Here is an 18,865-nt window from a genome sequence, read left to right as displayed (position 1 = left end):
GGCTATTAAATACTGATTCCAAAGCCAGGCAGAAAATTATTTTTTTGGAGTAGCTTTGGATGTGAGAATATGGCTTTCCTTCTGTAGTCAAACCAGACTTTAGGAACCAAAGGTCAGTTATGGAAGTCAATTGTAGCCTGCCGCCTTTCCCTGCGACCCACAGATTAAACCCTGAACTTAGAAACAGATGTGTTAACCTGGCTTCCAGAATGACAAATGTGGGCTTGCTCAACTCTCAGGACCATCTTGACATATAACTTATTCCACAGCAGAAAGTGGCCGTCTGCACATAGTATCTTCCTCTTTGCCCTGAGCAGATGTGAATATTCCCAGACTAAGTATGTAAACTTGATGGTACCATTCCCAGCCCCACAGATATATCTGTTTCTGAGGAGCAGCCTCCTTTGCTTTATGGTGTAACGGAGTGCATACATGACACTGCCCTGGGTTGGCCAGCTGATGCAGATTCTCTGGCCTTGGGGGACTGATGTCCATTAGTGAAGCTGACCTTGCTCTGTCTCTTCATGATCTGAGTAAAGGTTTTTCCATCCAGTGCCTGTGTGAGCTGTGCTTTGCTGGTGACCTCATCCCCTTCACAGCATGGAGCTAGTGGCACCTAGGTCTGCTGCTCCTGCTGGCAGGCACCTTTACACATCTTACTCTCCATGTGTCGAGGTGAGTCTCCACCCCTGGAGTTAGTAATAGATGTCTCTCTTTCTTGCTGACAGTTTGGCACAGTGAGCAGGGTGTCAATGCAGTTTTGAATCTAAGCTATGATATGTATGAATTATATGACTTTGAGCAACCCATTTCCCTAGGATTCTTTTTCCTCATCACAGTATTTTGGAGATGTTAAAATAAACCAACATGTGTCTTAGTTTTCCACGGCTTCTGTGACAAATACCATGCAATGGGTTGTCTTGGATAACAGGAATGGATTGGCTCATGGTTTTGGAGACTAGTAGTCCAACTTCAACGTACTGGCAGGGCTTGTTTTCTCCCAAAGTCTGGGTTTTCCAGTAATTCTCCTTCAGATGGTAATCTCTCTCTCTCCTGGCATCTACTCCTCTGATTTGTGCTGAATTCAGGCTTCTGCTTCTACGCCCAACTTCCTTTGCTTATAAGAAGTGCAACCACATGGATTAAGGCCCACCCTGGCTCATTTTGGACTCACCTAACCAGATCTTGAAGATCCTCATTACAAACGAGTCCACGTCTAATAATATCTCCAAAGGGCCTATTTACAAAAGGTTTATACCCTTAGGTATTCAGATTAAAATTTGAACGTGTCTCTTTTCTCCGCCGGCCCGCCGCGCGGCGCCCACGCCCCGCAGCAGCCAAGCCGCCCGACCTCGGCCCGCCGCGCGGCGCCCACGCCCCGCAGCAGCCGAGCCACCCGACCTCCTCCCCCCCTCTCTTTCTCCGCCGGCCCGCCGCGCGGCACCCACGCCCCGCAGCAGCCGAGCCGCCCGACCTCCTCCCCCCCTCTCTTTCTCCGCCGGCCCGCCGCGCGGCGCCCACGCCCCGCAGCAGCCGAGCCGCCCGACCTCCTCCCCCCCTCTCTTTCTCCGCCGGCCCGCCGCGCGGCGCCCACGCCCCGCAGCAGCCGAGCCGCCCGACCTCCTCCCCCCCCTCTTTCTCCGCCGGCCCGCCGCGCGGCGCCCACGCCCCGCAGCAGCCGAGCCGCCCGACCTCCTTCCCCCCCTTTCTCCCCCGGCCCGCCGCGCGGCGCCCACGCCCCGCAGCAGCCGAGCCGCCCGACCTTCCCCCCCCCTCTTTCTCCGCCGGCCCGCCGTGCGGCGCCCACGCCCCGCAGCAGCCGAGCCGCCCGACCTCCTTCCCCCCCCTCCTCCCCCTCCCGCTCCGGCTGCTCTCCAACTACCACGGTGCCCTCTTCCCCCGCCTTCACCGTGCTCCTCCGCCACCAGCCTCGACAGCCTTGCCGCCCTCACCTTTCCTCCTCCAGAACAACTACTGGGGGAGTGGAGATAACACAGAGCAGCTCCCGGAGCCACGAGGGAGATCAAAGGGACAGCGTACCCCATCTTGGAACAGCTGACTATCTGGGAGAACCAGCTCCGGTGAGATCACCAAGGGGCACGGGCTTTCCTGGGTGGGACGGCAAGCGACCGGAGTCCCTCCCTTCCACCTTCCCAGGCCAGCTGGTAGAATTGGACAGGCGGTCCCCTTAGGCCACGGTGGCTGGTGCCCCCACCACACGAGGCCCCACGGAACAACTGAGATAGTTGGGTCGGAAATCTCCAGACTGCGGAGAACAGTGACCGGGGGATCCCATCCAAACACGTGACTCCCCCGTCGGCTGGGAACAGTGCACTCTACCGGGCTGCGACAGCTGGCGCCCTCCCGCCACGCTTGGTGCCCCGGGTCGACTAGCTAATTTGGCCGGACGCTCTCCTGTGCTGCGACGGCCGGCGACCCTCCCTGCGTTTGGAACCCCGGGCCGGCTGGCATTCTTCCAAGATGCTTCGGTTGCCGAACCTCCCCTACGGCGAGAGTTTTCCAGAGTTGAGGGACCCACAGCAACTTTCGCTGGTGGAACCCACAGACAGGCGTGTGCCACGAGCGCCACCTACTGGGCAGGATAGGAAGAACAGAACCCAGAGATTGCGCAGAAAAATCTTTCATCCTGTGGGGTCGAACACCCGGGGAAATCTGACTAAATGCCCAGACGCCAGCAGAAGATAACGGATCACGCTCAGAAAATTGAACATATGGCCCAGTCAAACGAAGAAACCAATAGTTCAAATGAGATACAGGAGCTGAAACAACTAATGCTGAATATACGAACAGAAATGGAAAACCTCTTCAAAAACGAAATCGATAAATTGAGGGAGGACATGAAGAAGACATGGGCTGAACATAAAGAAGAAATAGAAAAACTGAAAAAACAAATCACAGAACTTATGGAAGTGAAAGATAAAGTAGAAAAGATGGAAAAAACAATGGATACCTACAATGACAGATTTAAAGAAACAGAAGATAGAATTAGTGATTTGGAGGATGAAACATCTGAATTCCAAAAAGAAACAGAAACTATCCGGAAAAGAATGGAAAAATTTGAACAAGGTATCAGGGAACTCAAGGACAATGTGAACCGTACAAATATACGTGTAGTGGGTATCCCAGAAGGAGAAGAGAAGGGAAAAGGAGGAGAAAAACTAATGGAAGAAATTATCACTGAAAATTTCCCAACACTTATGAAAGACCTAAAATTACAGATCCAAGAAGTGCAGCGCACCCCAAAGAGATTAGACACAAATAGGCGTTCCCCAAGACACTTACTAGTTAGAATGTCAGAGGTCAAAGAGAAAGAGAGGATCTTGAAGGCAGCGAGAGAAAAACAATCCGTCACATACAAGGGAAACCCAATAAGACTATGTGTAGATTTCTCAGCAGAAACCATGGAAGCTAGAAGACAGTGGGATGATATATTTAAGTTACTAAAAGAGAAAAACTGCCAGCCAAGACTCCTATATCCAGCAAAATTGTCCTTCAAAAATGAGGGAGAAATTAAAACATTCTCAGACAAAAAGTCACTAAGAGAATTTGTGACCAAGAGACCAGCTCTGCAAGAAATACTAAAGGAAGCACTAGAGTCAGATACAAAAAGACAGAAGAGAGAGACATGGAGAAAAGTGTAGAAAGAAGGAAAGTCAGATATGATATATATAATACAAAAGGCAAAATGGTAGAGGAAAATATTATCCAAACAGTAATAACTCTAAACGTCAATGGACTGAATTCTCCAATTAAAAGACATAGACTGGCAGAATGGATTAAAAAACAGGATCCTTCTATATGCTGTCTACAGGAAACACATCTTAGACCCAAAGATAAATATAGGTTGAAAGTGAAAGGTTGGGAAAAGATATTTCATGCAAACAACAACCAGAAAAGAGCAGGAGTGGCTATACTAATATCCAACAAATTAGACTTCAAATGTAAAACAGTTAAAAGAGACAAAGAAGGACACTATATACTAATAAAAGGAACAATTAAACAAGAAGACATAACAATCATAAATATTTACGCACCGAACCAGAATGCCCCAAAATACGTGAGGAATACACTGCAAACACTGAAAAGGGAAATAGACACATATACCATAATAGTTGGAAACTTCAATTCACCACTCTCATCAATGGACAGAACATCTAGACAGAGGATCAATAAAGAAATAGAGAACCTGAATATTACTATAAATGAACTTGACTTAACAGACATTTATAGGACATTACATCCCACAACAGCAGGATACACCTTTTTTTCAAGTGCTCATGGATCATTCTCAAAGATAGACCATATGCTGGGTCACAAAGCAAGTCTTAACAAATTTAAAAAGATTGAAATCATACACAACACTTTCTCGGATCATAAAGGAATGAAGTTGGAAATCAATAATAGGCGGAGTGCCAGAAAATTCATAAATACATGGAGGCTCAACAACACACTCTTAAACAACAAGTGGGTCAAAGAAGAAATTGCAAGAGAAATTAGTAAATACCTAGAGGCAAATGAAAATGAAGACACAACATATCAAAACTTATGGGACGCAGCAAAGGCAGTGCTAAGAGGGAAATTTATTGCTCTAAATGCCTTTATCAGAAAAGAAGAAAAGGCAAAAATGCAGGAATTAACTGTCCACTTGGAAGAACTGGAGAAAGAACAGCAAACTAATCCCAAAGCAAGCAAAAGGAAAGAAATAACAAAGATTAGAGCAGAAATAAATGAAATTGAAAACATGAAAACAATAGAGAAAATCAATAAGACCAGAAGTTGGTTCTATGAGAAAATCAACAAGATTGATGGGCCCTTAGCAAGATTGACAAAAAGAAGAAGAGAGAGTATGCAAATAAATAAGATTAGAAATGAAAGAGGAGACATAACTACTGACCTCACAGAAATAAAGGAGGTAATAACAGGATACTATGAACAACTTTACGCTAATAAATACAACAATTTAGAAGAAATGGACAGCTTCCTGGAAAGACATGAACAACCAACTTTGACTCAAGAAGAAATAGACGACCTCAACAAACCTATCACAAGTAAAGAGATTGAATTAGTCATTCAAAAGCTCCCTAAAAAGAAAAGTCCAGGACCAGACGGCTTCACATGTGAATTCTATCAAACATTCCAGAAAGAATTAGTACCTACTCTCCTCAAACTCTTCAACATAATCGAAGTGGAGGGAAAACTACCTAATTCATTCTATGAAGCCAGCATCACCCTCATACCAAAACCAGGAGAAGATATTACAAAAAAAGAAAACTACAGACCAATCTCTCTAATGAATACAGATGCAAAAATCCTCAATAAAATTCTAGCAAATCGTATCCAACAACACATTAAAAGAATTATACATCATGACCAAGTAGGATTCATCCCAGGTATGCAAGGATGGTTCAACATAAGAAAATCAATTAATGTAATACACCATATCAACAAATCAAAGCAGAAAAATCACATGATCATCTCAATTGATGCAGAGAAGGCATTTGGCAAGATTCAACATCCTTTCCTGCTGAAAACACTTCAAAAGATAGGAATACAAGGGAACTTCCTTAAAATGATAGAGGGAATATATGAAAAACCCACAGCTAATATCATCCTCAATGGGGAAAAATTGAAAACTTTCCCCCTAAGATCAGGAACAAGACAAGGATGTCCACTATCACCACTATTATTCAACATTGTGTTGGAAGTTCTAGCCAGAGCAATTAGGCAAGAAAAAGAAATACAAGGCATCAAAATTGGAAAGGAAGAAGTAAAACTATCACTGTTTGCAGATGATATGATACTATATGTAGAAAACCCAGAAAAATCCACAACAAAATTACTAGAGCTAATAAATGAGTACAGCAAAGTAGCAGGCTACAAGATCAACATTCAAAAATCTGTAGCTTTTCTATACACTAGTAATGAACAAGCTGAGGCAGAAATCAAGAAACGAATCCCATTTACAATCGCAACTAAAAGAATAAAATACCTAGGAATAAATTTAACCAAAGAGACAAAAAACCTATATAAAGAAAACTACAAAAAACTGTTAAAAGAAATCACAGAAGACCTAAATAGATGGAAGGGCATACCGTGTTCATGGATTGGAAGACTAAATATAGTTAAGATGTCAATCCTACCTAAATTGATTTACAGATTCAATGCAATACCAATCAAAATCCCAACAACTTATTTTTCAGAAATAGAAAAACCAATAAGCAAATTTATCTGGAAGGGCAGGGTACCCCGAATTGCTAAAAACAACTTGAGGAAAAAAAACGAAGCTGGAGGTCTCGCGCTGCCTGACTTTAAGGCATATTATGAAGCCACAGTGGTCAAAACAGCATGGTATTGGCATAAAGATAGATATATCGACCAATGGAATCGAATAGAGTGCTCAGATATAGACCCTCTCATCTATGGACATTTGATTTTTGATAAGGCAGTCAAGCCAACTCACCTGGGACAGAACAGTCTCTTCAATAAATGGTGCCTAGAGAACTGGATATCCATATGCAAAAGAATGAAAGAAGACCCATCTCTCACACCCTATACAAAAGTTAACTCAAAATGGATCAAAGATCTAAACATTAGGTCTAAGACCATAAAACAGTTAGAGGAAAATGATGGGAGATATCTTATGGATCTTACAACTGGAGGTGGTTTTATGGACCTTAAACCTAAAGCAAGAACACTGAAGAAGGAAATAAATAAATGGGAGCTCCTCAAAATTAAACACTTTTGTGCATCAGAGAACTTCATCAAGAAAGTAGAAAGACAGCCTACACAATGGGAGACAATATTTGGAAACGACATATCAGATAAAGGTCTAGTATCCAGAATTTATAAAGAGATTATTCAACTCAACAACAAAAAGACAGCCAACCCAATTACAAAATGGGAAAAAGACTTAAACAGACACCTACCAGAAGAAGAAATACGGATGGCTAAGAGGCACATGAAGAGATGCTCAATGTCCCTGGCCATTAGAGAAATGCAAATCAAAACCACAATGAGATATCATCTCACACCCACCAGAATGGCCATTATCAACAAAACAGAAAATGACAAGTGCTGGAGAGGATGCGGAGAAAGAGGCACACTTATCCACTGTTGGTGGGAATGTCAAAGGGTGCAACCACTGTGGAAGGCAGTTCGGCGGTTCCTCAAAAAGCTGAATATAGAATTGCCATACGACCCAGCAATACCATTGCTAGGTATCTACTCAAAGGACTTAAGGGCAAAGACACAAACGGACATTTGCACACCAATGTTTATAGCAGCGTTATTTACAATTGCAAAGAGATGGAAACAGCCAAAATCTCCATCAACAGAAGAGTGGCTAAACAAACTGTGGTATATACATACGATGGAATATTATGCAGCTTTAAGACAAGATAAACTTATGAACCATGTAATAACATGGATGGACCTAGAGAATATTATGCTGAGTGAATCCAGCCAAAAACTAAAGGACAAATACTGTATGGTCCCACTGATGTGAACGGACATTCGAGAATAAACTTGAAATATGTCATTGGTAACAGAGTTCAGCAGAAGTTAGAAACATGGTAAGACAATGGGTAATTGAAGCTGAAGGGATACAGACTGTGCAACAGGACTAGATACAAAAACTCAAAAATGGACAGCACAATAATACCTAATTGTAAAGTAATCATGTTAAAATACTGAATGAAGCTGCATCTGAGCAAAAAAAAAAAAAAAAAAAAAATTTGAACGTGTCTTTAGGGGGAACATGATCCAATCATCAGAAATATGTGATCAGATTGTTCTGCAACATAGCACCTTGTACGAGCACAAGGCATTTATACTAATTATTGAAGGAGTATGATGAATATGGAGATTCTTTATGATAGAACAAACCAAGAAATAAAGAATACTGAGATTCCCAAGTACCCAAGAGGTAAAAGATCCAATTGATTAAAAATTCTGTGAACAGAAACAGGTTGAAATTTGTTTTTGCCAAAGATCTTGGTAGATACAAAAGCTATTTGACACTTAGAAACCCATGGTGAGGACATTAAAAATGTTTCCTGATACTAAAGAAAATAAGTAAAATTTAATGTAAGAAGATTTTAAGAAGGTGAGAGTATTTCAACAGTCTGCAAAATGAAAATTTCACTATACAGATAAATGACAAGAAATTTTTGTTCTAACTCCAGTCTATGAGGCACAGATAGAATTCAGTGAATTCAGCTAGCTTCAGGTTATCTCTGATTGCTCCTGTTGTCCTACTGTATGCTATTCAATGAGGAACTCAGCAGAGATTACTAAGTGAGTCATTTTTTCTAGTTGTGCTATGATGAAGAATAGGATATAAGACATATGATGGAATGCAGAAAATGATACGGCATCAAGCAGGCATTTTTTTGACATGTCTGGGACATATCAGATAACTTGGGTTTGAGGATACTGAGAGACTTTCTCTTAGCTCTGGAAGCATTGCCCTGGTGAGGCGGTGTCTCTAGTGATTTCTTTGTCATAAGATATCAACAAAGGAAGTACAGGGAAGATGCTGTGTGATTCAATTCCCTGTGCCTCTGAAAGACATTTGGGTCAAAACATTGAGTTCCTAATTTATACAAAGGGAGAAAGATAAAAAATACAGATTTCACTACCATTGGCATTACTCCATTTGTTCTGGACCCTTGACAATTTATGGTAATCACTAAACCCACACAATAATACACACTTGACTTGATGCGAAAACAACAACAAATCCTCTAAGGTGAGAGCACGTAATAGTTCAAAATCATGTATGAACTATTTTTGGTATCAGCAGACAGAACATGGTGGATTATCTTTGTAGACTGGCCTAAATTACAAGAACCTAAGTAGATTAGTACTTTGAAGAAATGAGAAGATAAATGGTGGAACTGCTTTAAATTCATTGCTGGGTTTGTGTGCTTCTGATTATAAGCATTAACCCATCTCCCGAGAGAATTTTTGTTTGATTCAAGAAGAGACCTTTGATCTTCCCCAAAAGTTACATGATCAATAAAATCTATGGGGTTAAAGCACATAAAAAGAAAACATGTTACCAAAAACAATTTATAGCTGGACTCACACTTCGGTCAAGATGATAAATGTGCATCTGAAAGGATGTTCTGGGGTAAAAGACCAACTGCTGTTGATAAAAAATCATATAGCAGACTGGAAATGGGGTATTTTTGCAAGAAAAACATCTGTGAGGTACTTATCTCCATTTTCTAAGTGAAGTAACTGAAGAAAAAAAAAATGTTGAGTAAATCTGAATGTCAGTCATTTCTAAGTACCAGAGTTTATTTTCAAACCTGTGAGACTGTTCAAGACCAGTGTCAAAATTGCTTACAATAAGCAATGATTTGAGTAAAGTGAAACTCAGTAACATCAAGTCATCCATTAATATCAAGCAATGGGTTTGTTAACTAAATAGTTTAGTGATATATTTGAGTGTGTGTGTATATATATATATATATATATAGAGAGAGAGAGAGAGAGAGAGAGAGAGAGAAATGTATTTACATGAATGTGCATGTAAATAAATATATAGAAAGAGAGTGAGGGAAATTGTACAACTACTCCCATAATCCAGTTTTAAAATACTTGCATCCTCCAAAATTTACTTATGCTCTTTTGAAATTAATCCCCATTCACACCCCAACCCCAGGAAACTGTTGCTCTGCTTCATGTCTCTCTCTATATTTAGTACTATGGCAGTCATTGGGTACACTCTGGTGAATAAAATGGACACTGTATATTTCACAGGGAAGGCAAATGTTAAACAAATAAATATAGAAATACTAATGGGTGTCAACTCTAAGACCTTCTTGCTATGAATGGCATAACCACATATAATGATTAGAGCACAACTGAACTCTAATGAAAGGACATCTGGAGCTTACAGAATCTCTGCAAGGGTGGAGATTTCACAACTCAAATGAGGCTGGGCACATGACCCAGAGAAGCTGCCTGCTGTCTGCGTCCAGAGGCTGTAACAGAACCAGCGACCCTGGACCCTCAACCCTGCCCCGGCACCACTGCACCTACTGTGGTGGCAATTTACAGCGTGCTGCGGCTGCTGCCATTCATCCTTCCAATGGGTTTGTAGGTGTCTCACTTGATTGTATTAACATTCTCCAAATCGAGTACGCAGAGAAAAATGCTCAACTGCTTATTTTCTGGTTTCAAAGGCTCCTGGGAACACGGGTGCCCAGTATTTTCACTTTATGTAAGTACTGCTTTAGCAGTGTCACACACAATTTATAAGTATATTTTTCACCATTCTTCAATTCTTAGAGTATTCCAATTTTTATAACCATGATTTATAAGTTCTTTAAGGGTATGTATTCTAGTTGTTAGATGGAGTTTTTTTCATAGCTACTTTATTGATGTATTTTTACTGTTACTGCTTTTTAAGATGACTTTCTGTTGAATGAGGTCTATACCACACCAAATTTTAAAGTTCTGTAAGACTTGTTTTATGACCTATTACTTTGCAAATTGACTATTTGTGAATAAAAATAGCATCCTCCAGGTGTGAGATGCAATGTTCAGTACCACCCCAATCAAGATCAATTGCACTGTTCAGATCTTTAGAGCCATCCTACTAATCATCTGCCAGATCTATTTACTAAAAAGAGAGAAGTATGTTTAAAATAATGCACAATGATGATGGAATAAGTCATTTCTTTTTGGAGTTCTGTCAAATTTTCCTTAAATTATTTGAAACTAATTTATTTTGCATGTTCCAACCTAATTTACTTAGTATGGTTAATATCTTCCCAGTGAATCAAACATTCTATCAATATACATCACTACTTCTTTATCTCTGATTGGAGTCTCGGTAGTAAAGATTCTTTTACAATATCAATATTGTTATTGTACCAGGTGTTCCAGTTGATTTCTTGCCTCTATTCTCCACATTCATTATTTTTGCTTGCTTGGTGAAAATGGACATGAGTCCTTTAAGTATTTGCTTTGCCAGTGGGCACTGTGTTAAACTTGGTGAGTAGAGGGCCTGAGAGAGATATTGTAGGATGGTAGGGTTCTGTTCCCTTGGTTGAATCCCACAGCATATGGAGCTCCCCAGCACTTGGCTCCTTTAGTACACACTGCTTCTCAATGTCCAGCCCCTGCAAGAAGCAGTAGCCTGTAGCTCTGAGCACTCAGCAGCTTCTCTGGGCACTCACCTCAGGTGGTCATATAGCAGATTCCCTCTGGTATTTCCCTGGCACCCCAGAGGGCAGATTTTCAGCAAGTTCCACTGGCTCAGTGCCACAGCAACTTCTCTGCCATCTCTTGAGCTATGGTTGCACCTTCTCAAAAGAAGTCTGGATCTCAGCCTTGGGGAGCCAGAGCCATGTCTGTGAATGCCTTATCTCAACCCTATGGTCATGGTTGTTCCTTGCATTTGCTATTCTTAAATCCCTTAGAGCACTCTTTACTTCTCACTTTCCAACCCATCATAGCTATAATTCCCTCTCGTTGATAAGAATTTTTTATATTAAACTTCACTTTTTTTCAAATTAACAGTGTGGTTTCTTTCTCTTGGTAGAGCCCAGACTGACACACAAGCTTTCTTTTGATCCGTATTTGCCTTGAATGTCATTTAAAAATTACTTTACTTTAGAACTTTTTGTATATCCATATATTTTAAGAACCATAATTTTGTCCATTTTATACTTTGGGAGATAGTGTAAATATTCCTGGGATGTTTCTTGTGGGAATTTTGCATGCCTAATTATTCCAAAAATGTTTGTGTTTGCTTCTTCCTGGTACACTCCAAGCTAGAAGGTCATTAAACTAAATTATATATGTGGGGCTTGGGACTGTGCCATTGATTTCAATTCACATGCATGAGTGTCTGTTTTTACTTAAGAATTCTCAGAAATGGATCATCAAGAGCTAACACATATCTCTCTTTGTGTGACAAGTTTTATTTCAGTTCAGGCAGTTAGAGTGCACCTTTCTGATCCCCTCCAGGGATCTGGACTTCAATCTTTTATCTTAATACTGCCCTTGTACTTCTCATGTGCCAGGTGCAGGTAGCTTTCGGAATTCAAATTCTAGAAAGCCAGAGAGTGACATATATTCCCAAAGCATATTCTAACTCTACTGCTTATTCTTCTATATTTTCATTTTTCTGAGCAATTTTGGTGTTTGAGAATTCCTTGAATTCTGCATTCTTTCATCCATGGATTAAAAAATGTTTTTTAATATGTATTTTAAATGTATTATACCCAAAGGAATTAGCTGCCTTGCCTATGTATTCTTCATTTTTTATTTTCTGCAGATAATCTAAATAGTAAATCTAGTAGTAAACTGTCATTTTACTATTTCTTCCACATTTGTTGGGTTTAATATCAGTTCATCTTGGATTTTCTTGATATCTCATATATTTTTTGAACGAAATTATATTTAAACAAATCAAGTTTAACTTATACTTCATATACTACAGCAGAGTTTTAAGCCAACGGAAGTATTTTTCAAATACTAGAAGATTATAAACCACTTTAGGTACCAAATCATATCTTGTTCATGTTTGCAACCTTGGGGATCTGTAAAATGTCTTAAGTGTTTACAGAACAAAATTGAATTTTCAGCAATATTTGTTTATTTGTTTTTCCCCCAAGGCTTCATTCTGAATAACCGAAGGAAAGCAATGAATTTGTCATGATTGCCCTTTGAAGAATAAATTTTAAAAAGTGCATTTAAGGATAGAGTTAGGTGAGTAGACTAAAGAAACAACCACTAGATTTTTATATACTCTCTTTTCATTATTGTATATTCTGATATTTGTATTTGAATATGAAATCTTAGAAAGGAAACAAGTCATTTTTGAAGTGGAATCAAATAATATTAAAGATTATCAGTCATTTTAAAATTGAGCTGACAGAGACTGAGGTGTTTGGATGCTCTTCAGTTTGAATGTGCTGATATTCTGAACCTCCTTCAAACATACTTTTGTCATGTATTTTACTGTTGGTCATAGTTTTCAGCTAGTTCTATTGCATATTTTCTGTTATTTTTTTTTCCTTAGACAAGTTAACCATAATTATATAATTTGCCCTGAAGTTAAACTCTTGAGGAATTAGAGCTTCTATTTTATATTTAACTAATTGGTACTTATTCTAGAACTGGATTATGCAAGCCAAATTTGTGTAATGAAACCGTAGTTTCTACTCCGCTTCCATTCTTCTTAGCATTTCAGGCAAAATCTAACTGTAAATCTTAACTGTTCATTTCCTCCACGGACTTTCCTGTCCAGTATGATGAGTAGGGGCACGAGATGGGTCTCTAACTAAGTAAATAACTTCACTGTCTGAGTCTTCTGATGGGAATGTGACAGCTATTTCAGTTTGCTGAAGTTGCCAGAATGCAATATACCAGAAATGGATTTATTTTGATAAAGTAGATTTAATAAATCACAAGATACAAATCTAAAGCTGTGAAAATGTCCAAATAAGGGCACCAACTAGAGGACATCTTCTCAGAGGAAAGGCGCTTGGCATCTGGGTTGCTCTGTCCCATGGGAAGGCACACGGTGATGTCTGCTGTTCTTCTCTCCTGGCTTCTGGTTTCAAACAGTTCTCTCAGCCTCTGGCATTTACTGGGGTGTTTTCCTTCTGCATCTCCAAACATCCGTGTCTGAGCTTTCTCCCAAAATATTTGCCTCTTAAAGGACCCCAGTAGTCTAATTAAGACCCACCTTGAAGGGCAGAGTCACATCTCCATGGAAATAACCTAATCCAAAGGTCCCACCTAAATATAGGTTTGCCCCCACAAGATTAGATTAGAAGAACATGGCTTTTCTGGGGTGCATAACAGTTTCAAACCAGCACAGTAATATTTAACTTCATGGAAAGTGTGTATACCAACAAGAAGAATAAAAGAAATGGGAAGAGAACAAACATACAAACACATCTGCAATAAAAATAGGAGACAAGTAAATCAGAAAAACGCTATATTTTTTTTAGGTGCTGCAAAAAACTTCTGAAATGTAAAATGGGTGAAAAGATATAAAGGTGAAGTCAGGAAGAGCGAGAAGAGAATACATAACCTGAAGTTTGAAGTTGTCAAGAATTTGCATAAAACACACTTCCTCACAATGACAGCACTTACACTGAATAAGAATATGCAATATAGTTTATCTAAGGATATCTAAGTCAAAACAATATCTGAGACAAAATTATATCAAGTTGAATCCATGCAGGGGACAGGTAATTAATTTGAACAGGTAAAATTTAATGCAAAGAACTATTAAGTATAACAGACAGGTAACATTGAAAGTAAAAAGAAAACTCTGGAGATTACCTTAGGGCTTTAAAAAGCATTCCCAAGGAAGGAATCCTCTCACCAAGGCTAGGGTTCATACCTTATTGGAAATGTTATGGTTTTAGGACCTTACATGGTGAGAAGATCCCTGGGTTTGCTAAGCCGTAACTTCTTGCCAGTCACTGGGCAAGCAGGAAGCATTACTCTGAATTAAAGGTGCACTGAAGCTGGTAAGAAGATATGCAGAGAGAACTGGAAAGTGGCTCAAGGTGGCAGTTGGGCCTGTGAGGGCACAAGGCTCAAGGAGGCAGGTGGGCACACAAAGAGTCAGGGCATTTAGATCCCACACACTAGCAGGGTGGTACGGGGTCTGGTCTTTGTAGTGTCCCTATGAGGACTGCAGGAAGGTCATTGAACCAGTGGGAAGGTTTGCAAGCTTATTGAGGAATTGCATGTTGTGGGCTCAGAGCTTAGTCAAAGCACCACTACATTTCTTCCAGATACACAGCCAAAACTTCTATGGGGGTCCACTGACTTTGATATTTCAGCTAGCATTGTTAATGAAACAGGCCTAACCTTTCATTGTCTTTCCCTAATACACTGAGAGCCAGCAACAGACATCTGGTACCATGTTTGTCTGCCACATGCATAGCCCACCATGTGGGGACAAGAAGAAAAAGAAAAGAAAAGCAAGATAGTACATCAAATCTAGGAAAGGCTCCTATTCCTTTTATGACTCTTTATTGTCCTCTAGCAAAAAAATACTAATGGTGTAGTCATGGCAAAGGACAAATACTTAGAGTTCAGCCCATTATTCAAAACAGATACAAAAAGGATGAATTTGGAGCTAAGAAGAATAAGTTAACAAGGCAAAAGAACAAAGAACCCTAAGTATAAAAGAATAAAATGCAAACAGTACATGGCATGATGATCTAAGGTTAAAACAACTAATAAAATTGGAATCCCAAGGTGGGGGAAGGCAAAAGGGAGATAAGCTAACAATTTCACATTTAATGGTGGGATGTTAAAGAACAAATCAATTAACATATATTAAGTAAAATTAAATATTAAAACAATGAAATCAAAACAGATCAAATCAAAGTAAATGCATATGCATATTTAAGAATTTAAACTTAAACTGTAATTAACATAATTTATTCAGTAAAATTAGGATAATGAGGGAGAAGATGAGGATTCATAAAGAACATAATACAAACTAATTTTATATTTATGCTAAATAATCCAAAAGTCATGGTCTGTTGGAAATGCCATCCACCAGAAGAAAATATAAATCATCTTAAGTAATACAAGACAATATAATGCAAAGAAAACATCCCACATAGTGTTATATATATATTATATAAAATTTAAAATATTTTATGTAAGATTATTTTTATGCATATGAAATGTTGTGTAATGTAACTGTCCAAAGGCCAAAGAAATCTCTTATTAACAAATTTAAACAAATTTAGAGTATCATCTCAAACACGCCACAGCTGCACCTTCATGCCACCCTTTCTGCAATCAGGTGTGAGATGCATTCAGTGATGCATTAGTGATACGATCCACGGATTCAGTGACACAGATCACCTGCCATATTTCCTTTGCTGAAAAACGGGTCCTTTATTTGAATGGGACCTTACATAGGATCCCAGGCTGGGAGATTCATTTGCATGTATGATAACATTTGACACATTTTAATTCACTTTCTATGACAATCAGTTTCACCAAGCTTCCCAGACACACTAGCAGTACATTATTGTGGTCCTCAGGATGTTAAGTCCTTTATTTCAGCGACATATTCCCTTATCAAAAATCACTCTTTGTACAAATTTATATTCTATCACACTTGAATCAGTACCTTCTAGGTCAAAGCTCCTGCTTGTATGAGTTTCCTAGACCCATAACTCTATGAGCATATGGTTCCTTTTTCCCCCTAAATGATGATCAGAAATGGAAGTAAGAATATATCTTGAGGGGTTCATGGGACTTTCTTACAAGGAAGTTTTGCAACAACATTAAGCAAAGTGCTAGTTTTAATTAGACTGTTTTGTACTACTTCTGCTATTCCAGAGGATAAGGGGAAAACAGAAATCACAACTTTCTAGAAAATAAACTCAGGTTTTATCCTTTTAAGTTTTACTGTTCTTGCTCAATCCAAGCCTAACCGTGGTGTATAAGAGCTTTCTGAGCTGAGAATTCAACCTGTTCTGTAGAAAGCTATTACTCCTCAGCTTTTCTCTCCTGTGACATCAGGAAACTGCTATTCTTTTATGAACTTCCATGGAAGTCCACTGACTTTCATACTTTGCCTAACATTATTGATGAAATCGGCTCAGCCTTCCATTGTCTTTCTCTGGTACACTGAGCCTTGCAACAGACATCTGATACTATGGAACTTAAAATTACTATAATCGCTCAAATGTCTAAGATGTGCATTTCCCTTCACTGGGATCCTATCCCACTTTACCACTGTGAAGTGTGTATGAATCAGTTTGTAATATTATGCCAGGAGCTATCAATATTGCATTTGCAGCCCTGATGGAATCTTCACTGCCAGCTGACTGGAGGGCAAGCCAACTAAAAATCCCATTTTAGATTCTGCTTCCTAGAACTATTTCTAGTACCGATTGTCATAGTTTGGGTTCGCGGGAAAACAGTTCCTATATTCTGGATTTGAGGCAGGTGGTATGTTAGTCCATAATCTCAAAATCAGCACCTGAGAGGGATAAAGGAAGCAGGATTGAATGGAGAGACGTTGAACAGCAATGCAGTTGCAATTGAAGCCTCTAAGCTTGGATGACTAACAGCTCTAAGTTTGGATGACTCTTCACACGTTCTACAGTTGAGGAGAGGGGACAAGACTTTTGTATACCCATACTGAATAATCACTTATATTCAAGCAACCCTTATGGAAGGGCTGAACTTGGATTAGACTGTTTTCTTTGACTGAGGGAATATTCTAGAAAAAGATTCAGTTCTGTCTCATTCAATCAATATCCTTGACACCTGGCAGATTGAGGGCCTCATTCCTGAAGAAAAATATGAAAAGCATGCCCATTATCCATTACAATCATGAAAATATGTTCCACTACTCATTGCAGATAAATTAAAATATACCGCTGTTTGGGTAATTTTCTAGGAAAAACTGATTTACCAAAGTTGACCCCTAAAGAGATAAGAGGTTTAATCATACTGATTTTCAAAAAAGAATCAGTAAAAATTGTCCAACTGTGACCCTCTTTTTTTTTCATAGAAGATCTTCTTTAAAGAGCTGATAATTCCAATGTGCTTTGGAGTAATAAAATATTCATTTACTCTTTCAATCAAAGGATTATTGGACACTTAATATAGAATTGACCCAATACAGGTGCAAAATAACAAGATTGACAAAATTTTCTGACAACATGAGACTTGTATTTTCATAAAGAAAACAAGTAAGAAACATTCAAACAGTAATACACTTTTAGGTAATGTGGTAGTTTGAATTATATACTGAAACAAACCGGGTTCTTAATCATAATCCACGTTCCTATAGATATGAACCTCTTGTGAATATGACCTTTTGGAAATGTTATGTCTAAAAAAAGAGTAAGTCTTCATCAATGTTGCAGGAGATCTTCTAAAGACAAGAAACTGGAAGCCAGAGTCAGAGGAACACATGAGGGATGAGAAGTTGGATGTCAGCAGAACTGGAAGGGCTGTCAGAACAGAAAGGAATTCACCATGTGATGGGAGATAGAAATACAAGCCAAGGAACCCTGAGGATTGCCTGCAGTCAGCTCAAGAACACTAGACCTTGGTGAGAAATTCCTGCCAATTTGTTGATTTTTGGAATTCTTCTAGCCTTAGAACATGAACTAATAAATTCCCATTGTTTAAGGCAACCTTTGTATTGTATTTGTTACAACACTATGGCAAACTAAGTCAGATAAAGATAAGTATGATTTAGAAATATTTGGTGCTTATCGGCACTTCAGTAATGTAGGATCACTGAAAATCACCCAAAGCACCAGCCCAGTCAGTATCTAATTAATTGCTTCACAGCTTTTTATTCTCTTGCATGCAAATGAGGGCACTTACTTAAGTTATATCAAGTGAAATGAACATGCAAATGAAGTATGCCATCTCTCCTTTAGTCCCTTTCAATGTCCATGCAGTTTTCCATGTTTTCTCTTTGGCAATGATGGCTGGATGTCTGCTCCTAGGGGATCTTAGAAACCATGCACTGAAGATACCCAAGGCTCCACCAGCTGAATTCCAGAAAGACGTTCTGGAGAAAGGATCATTTTGCCTCTCTCTCCTAGTGATGATTGGATCTCACGTGAGTGAGAAATAAATGCCTATTGTATTAAGTTTCTGATATTGGTGGGAGGTTCTGGCTCAAAGTAGCTATCATTACATTCATAATGCAAAAGATAAGGAGATAGAAAATGAAAGGAAGTAATGGTGCAATAGGGTATATTTACTTTTGTTAAGACACACATTGACAATTTCTCCAAGAAGGATATATTCGATCAACAACCTGGATGAGTGAGGTAAGAAATCATCAACATCCATGTTAAAA

The 18,865-nt window shown here is 39.4% G+C and overlaps 1 long non-coding RNA gene across 1 annotated transcript; it reads left to right on the top strand.

Annotated features, from left to right (window-relative positions):
* The first annotated feature begins 471 nt into the window (after positions 1–471).
* Positions 472–18,153, top strand: LOC143679349 (uncharacterized). Its single transcript, XR_013173674.1, has 3 exons — positions 472–675; positions 12,657–12,750; positions 17,913–18,153. It is a non-coding gene; the product is annotated as an uncharacterized LOC143679349 (long non-coding RNA).
* The last annotated feature ends 712 nt before the right edge of the window (positions 18,154–18,865 follow it).

Source organism: Tamandua tetradactyla, chromosome 4 (genome assembly GCF_023851605.1).
Source record: "Tamandua tetradactyla isolate mTamTet1 chromosome 4, mTamTet1.pri, whole genome shotgun sequence".
Lineage (NCBI taxonomy): Eukaryota > Metazoa > Chordata > Mammalia > Pilosa > Myrmecophagidae > Tamandua > Tamandua tetradactyla.
This window is presented reverse-complemented; position numbering and strand designations above follow the sequence as displayed.